This window comes from Camellia sinensis, chromosome 2 (assembly GCF_055761805.1).
Source record: "Camellia sinensis isolate YWXY chromosome 2, ASM5576180v1, whole genome shotgun sequence".
NCBI lineage: Eukaryota > Viridiplantae > Streptophyta > Magnoliopsida > Ericales > Theaceae > Camellia > Camellia sinensis.
Window position 1 is genome coordinate 59,017,851 of NC_138962.1, and position 6,563 is coordinate 59,024,413.

Below are 6,563 nucleotides of genomic sequence, written 5' to 3' on the forward strand. Positions count from 1 at the left end.
TCGAGGTTGACCCAACTACGCTTAAGGTCAATAAACTGGAGAAACTAATCAAAAGAGCGCAAGGGGTTAACTCTATCCCAGACATAGAAGATGGGTACACTGATTCTGCGGTTACATTGCCGGATTGGTTTAAAATGCCGCACATAGACCGTTTCAGCGGTTCTGGATATCCAATGGTTCACCTGTGCTTGTTTTTAGATTTCCTACGGCCAATGGGCCTAACTAGACTATAGAAGTTGTCTCTCTTTGGTCGCACTATGTCAGGTATAGTGGCCATTTGGTATGCCAAGTTGGAAGATTCCGTCAAACAAAATTAGGAAGAGATGGTTGAGTCCTTCATTGCTTAATACTCTTACAATACACAGATTGAGGTCATAACCCGTGATCTCGAGGCGACACACCAAGAGTCGAAGGAGGGGTTCTCTGAATTTGTGACACGATGGAGGGCCAAAGCCTCGATGATGACTATGAGGCGTTCTGAGAAAGATAAGATAAGGATGGTCATCCACAATCTGCATGATAAGTTGTTGCAGAAGATGATTGTCCTACCTCCATTTGTGTTCATCGAGCTCCATGAAATGGGAGTGCAAATTGAGGATGCTATGAAGCAGGGCCTTATTACTGAGGAGAATGAGACGACCAAGAGGCCATTTGTTTGCAGTTCCAATGCTGCCAGTGGTAGCACAGTTGTGAGGCCGTCAGATGTAAGTGTTGTCACCACCACAACCAAGATTGCCGATCCCTTTGCCAACACAACTCCACAAACCTCAGCCAACCCTACCCGATCTCAGAGGACTTTTACCCAACTTCACATGACTTTGTTCAAGGCCATGCAGGTGTGTGGCTCGCTTTTTTCGAGCCCCCTTTCAGAAGGTTTGAAAGAAAGCCCTACAGTTCAGACTCCCGCGGTTCTAAATCTAATCTCACAAGTGCAATGTGAAATTGATAATCAACATAGAGTCTAAATCTGGCAAATCTTTTGGAAAATTGATTTTAGGATAAAAAATGCCAAAATTCGACTACTTAGCCAGATACAGAGTCGCCACCTAAATATTTTATTTTGGAAAAATTTAGAAAACCCATGACTCGTGCCAAAGGTCACGTGTCCGTCATCACCAAAATTGCCTCGACTCAGGAACTTAGGTACGAGAGGGGAAGGTCATGAATTTAGCACCCCCACTCGCCCGATCAAAGATTGGCCTCTACTAATCATGATATGATTTTTATAAACATTAAGTGCTCTTGTTCCAGTTATTAAACTAGCATTACTATGTGATGCGCACAAGCAAGCATAGACTAGTTTGCTCAATTTGGAACAATTCAACTCATGTTTGTTTGTGAAAATGATTTGAATTTGCCACCTCAAGTGGGCTTAAAAATTGCTGATTTGCCACCAGACATAGTGGGCTTAAAACACAATTTGCCACTCAACAAAGTGGGCTTAAAACTCACATTCGTTGAATCATTCAAATTCAAACAACAAGCCTTCACCCACAGGCATTCGAGCAGTTTAGCATTTAAGCACATAGCCTCATGGCAAGCATGCTAGACATGGCAACATTCACATTCTTGCAAGTATGCTAAAGCATAAAAACTCACCTAGTACTCTAAGCTAGGAAAACATGAGTTAGTGAAATATGTATGATTCCTAACTATGTTAAGTGTCTAATGCAACACAGGCAAAGAATGCAATTAATAGGCTCGACTACTAATATGGCATATGGATTGATTTGAACAACATGCGATTAAACACGTATTTAAAGAAGATATTGAAATGGCAATGCAGTTTGAATGATGCGCCGAGCCTCGATGCATGCAATACAAATGAATGGATGCAAGCATAAGATATGCTAATTTGAAATATGACCCTAATCTAACCATCAAAAGTGATTAAATAAAAATGAGAAAGATGTGGGGTTGGAAAACATACACGTACACATGCACATTTATTACAACATTACGCCCTAGCGAAGGAGGGTTCGAATGAATAAGTCAACCAATTAGCTACGCTAATTAAGCTAACTAATTATTACAAAACTCGAATTAATTAACTATTCTAGTTAACTAATTATTACAAACCGATGTCGAATAATTAGTTAAACTAACTAATTATTTACAACTCTTAATTAGCTACAACTAATTAATTACAACACGTATTTAAACTAGATATTTAAGCGTTAAAAGCTTGAAATGCAAGAGAGGCTCATGCACATGCTTGGTTTCCACCCGAAAAGCTGTTGTTTTGCTGCTGCAAGCCTCTGTTTGCACATTTGATCACTGGAAATTCTGCCCACTTCCAGAACACCTCTGCTCCATCTTACCAACACACTGTACAAATTTTATTAGTGGTCGATAAGGGGCCGGTCGCCTACCAATGGTGGCCGGTCGGCTATTGGTGGTGGTCAGTCGGCCACTGGTGGTGGCTGTCGGCCACTGCTATCCTGAACTTCCTTGCTACAACAGAGAGCAAAACACAGCAAAACAGTGTATTTCTCAAGGGTTGTTTGCACACTTTGCCTCTCCTTTTCATGGGGATATCATAGGGGGGACAAATTTTGGTTCATAAACCATCAATCAAGCAATTTCATTGCATGATGGCTTGTGAAACCGTGTGCAAGTTTAATAAATGCAAAATGAGACCAAAATGTCCGCCACCCTATCATGCATGATCAAGGGCAATGGAGATCTAGGAAAATGGCACATTTCATCACTTTTGAGTATGAAATGTCTTATTTACCTTTTGTTCAAATTAACGTCTGATTTGAATACATGCAATGCAACACAAAGAGATGCTTATCTTACTACTTTTACTTGCCAATTTTGTTTACACATTTTAATTACCAAGTCATTCATTAATCGATTTGTCCATTGGTGAGTGTCCTCTAATGGAAGGAGGGCTTAAACCAAAGGTTGTTTTAGCCATGAAAGAGACCTCATGCCGTTGGTAATGAATCCCAATAGGGATTAAACCACTAAGCACAAACACCTCAATTTCATGCTTTCAACAAACAAATGGTTTGAACCACTTTCAAAGAAAAAATAAAATCCAGAAAGGAGGGAGGTTGCAGAGATGATTAAATGCTGGGAATGAGTTCTAAAGCACTAAAACATGCAACCAACTCAAACCAATGGTGGTTAAAGCCTTAAAACATTAAGCTAGTGAAGGAACTTACACTACAACTATGCAAAACAAGACTCAAAATGGACCAAACAGCCAAAACAGTGGCAAAACAGAGCTTAAAACATGCTGGACTTGAGCCACAAAAAGATAAAACATTAAGCTAATACATGGGGCTAACTAGGCATGCAAACAAGGCACAAGAAAGGGAGGCTAACCCCTCAAATTTTGGACTTCAAAATGAGTTTTTTGCCACTGGAAAACCTCTGAAATTCAGTAGTTAAAAGGCCAAAAAAAGTTGGTTTGAAAGGGATGAAAAAAGGCACAAAAACTTGACAAACTAAGAAGCAAGAAGGGCGAACCACCCCCTAACTAAAAAAAGGGCTCAGACCACCACTCTTAAGCCACAAAAATAGAACTTTTTATAGTTTAAAACCAGTCCCAAAATAGTAAGAAAAGATGGCAAAACAAGTATATTGAAACAAAGTAAACAAGGCAAGTGTTATACCTTTGAAGCAAAGCTCAAGTTTAGTCACCAAACCAAACTAAAACCACTTGCTAGAGCTCAAAGGGGGTCTCAAATAACCTCAAGCCAAAGAGAAGCAACTTTGATTAAGGTAGTGTATGTAAAAGTGTAGAGAAAACAAGTAACTAAGCACAAAATTGCAAGAGAGAGAGAGAGAGAGAGAGAGAGAGAGAGGGAGAGATTTTTTGTTCCAAAATTTATGACCCTCAAGAATGGGGGAGAAACCCCCATATATATAGGAAAACATGCCTTGAGCTTAGAAACATCCTACCATACACATGTAGGGAGATGCAGCTCAGCGTGCTAACAGCTGTCACAGCTGTCAACAAATATCTGGAAAAAGACACTGGTGGCCGTCGGCCACCACTGGTAGTCGACCGGCCACTCCAATGGCCGACAACCATAGTCCATGGCCGACAGCCCATGGTGGTGGCCGACAGGTCACCAAAAGGTTCAGACACTAAGTTTTGGTCCGAAACAAGGCATAGAAAAGACATGGTTTAAAGGCTCAAAGACAGGGCGCTCCGCCGAGGACTTCGGGCACTCAAAACGAACACATTCAATCATAATCATCCTATGCACAAGTGATGACGTCAAAGTCTTGAGGACAGTCAAAAATGGGGTGTCTATAAGGTGCTAGTCAAAAAAGGAAACCTCAAACTGTTGGAACCTCACCCACTGCCAGATCCTCTCCCACCCAAACATAACCCTGCAAAGTACTGTGCTGTTCACCAACAACATGGTTATGATACTAATTAGTGCTTTCGATTGCATCATGAGATTCAAGATCTCATTGACAACAAGGTGATCGCACCACCCCAGAAACCAAATGTAACCACAAACCCACTCCCGGCCCACAATCAAGTCCCTCCACCTTGAAATCTAACTCTGATCCATACAGTGGCCAACCCCTATGACCCCAGTGTATATATTACCTCTTCCCACCTAGCAAGACCGACGTTGTTTATTCTTGACAGCACAGATCTATGCATGATGGGCACGTCCATACCTCAACCTAAGCCTGTGGTGATGACACTTGCAGTGGAAGGGAGGTCGATCTTAGAGGAGGATGCTAGTCTGTTGCCAGAGCGTTATGAGGACTTATCTGAAGAGGTGTATGATCCGAGCTGTTACATTGTGTCGGCCAATCACATCAAGCCTGAAGTGGTGCTGCCAATCTCGGTAGGCATCAATGCAGTCAAAGAGGACGGCCCGAGCCAAGGGTTAGATGATTTAGCAAGTCTCGAAGAGGACTTAGTCAACCTATAGTTCTTCGATGAGCATGACCAGGGAGATGTACAGATTGGGTGCTTCAACCTAGACGAGTCAACAGATAATATCGGATGGCTGAGTGATGAGCCGGACAAAGAAGAAGAAACCGAGATCAGGCCAGAGCGAAAGGAACCAAAGGTAGCTGACGTAGCTGGAAAGGCTGACAAAAAGGAAAAATTACCAAAGAGTACAACCCAAGAAGTGGGGAATGTGAACATTGTAAATGCTTAACAGGAAGCTACGCTGATGCAGTTTGAGAAAGAGAGAGTCGATGACTTGAAGACTACAATCACATATCGCCCTGAGGGGGATATTTGTGCCATGAAGATGTTTTAAGTAGAGCCAGACAACTATCTATCAGCAGTTGGGGGTGAGTTGTGGGATGACGATCACCTGCATCTCGGGCCGAGGAGATAGACTATCTAACAAGAAGTGCACGGTATTTTAAGTCGCCGCACTTGGATCAAGTAGAGACATCTAGAAAGGATCGAGAAGTCGAGAAACAGAAGGAGAAACAAGTAGAAGAAGAGTTGGTATTAAAGTAGCTCAAGAAAATCCAAGCTGATATCTCTATCTAGGGTTTTCTCATGGCCTCCCGGGTGCACCAACATGCAGTGTTGTTGGCAATAGACAAGGCTAAATTGTCCATTGACACTATGCCCAAGGAACTTGTGGGATTGGTCTTTTCGGGTGGTGCTAAACCAATGCTCACTTTCTCTGATAAAGAGTTACCATTGGAAGGGTCATCCCACAACAAACCATTGTACATCTCTGTGGAATGTAGGAGAAGTGGGTGCCAGTGGTGTTGGTAGATACTGGCTCTGCCATTAATGTCTGTCCTTCTCGTACTGCTTACGCGGTTAGCCCCAAACCAACAGACTTTATTCCTACAGCATAGGTGATACGGGCGTATGACAATACAAGTAGAGAGGTCATGGGCACAATGAATGTGCTAGTTCAAGTGGGCCCGTCAGAACAGGAGGTCGAGTTTCACGTCCTGGATGTACTGGCGACCTTTAACCTACTATTGGAAAGGACATGGTTATATCATGCAAAGGCTATCTCCTCCACCCTCCATCAGATGTTGAAATATCCCTATAAGGGAGGAGTGGCCATTGTTTTTGGGAATGCATCTGTCCACCTGCCTCCAGAAGTGAGCACACTGGTACTAGAGATTAATCATGGGGACGAGGAAGTGTTCCTTTCAAGATTTACTCTGGTTGAGGCCCGAGTTGTGCAGACCATACTGCCCGCGGACGAAGGCATATATGTTAGTGCCTAATCCATCTACTTTATGAATAAGCTGCGGCATGTTCTAGGAATAAGACTGGGAATGAGTGGTCAGAAAGGCATCACGACATCAGTTGAGGTGCCACACAAATCCGCATGCCTTTGAATTAGGCTATGTGCCCACCAAAGATGACTGTATCCGAAAAGGGAAAGAGATGAGGGGCAGAGCCAAAGCCAAGAGAGCTAAGAAGTAGTATGAGCTCATTTATAGGCCAATTTAGGGCATGCTCAATGACCGTTTTGTTCGAGAGGGAGAGGATTTCCTTTTTTGTGGCTTTCTCAAGCCTTGGGTAAATTCCTCTAAATAATACATCCCCGGGTTTGAGATTTTCTTTGATCTACAATTGGAGGACAGTG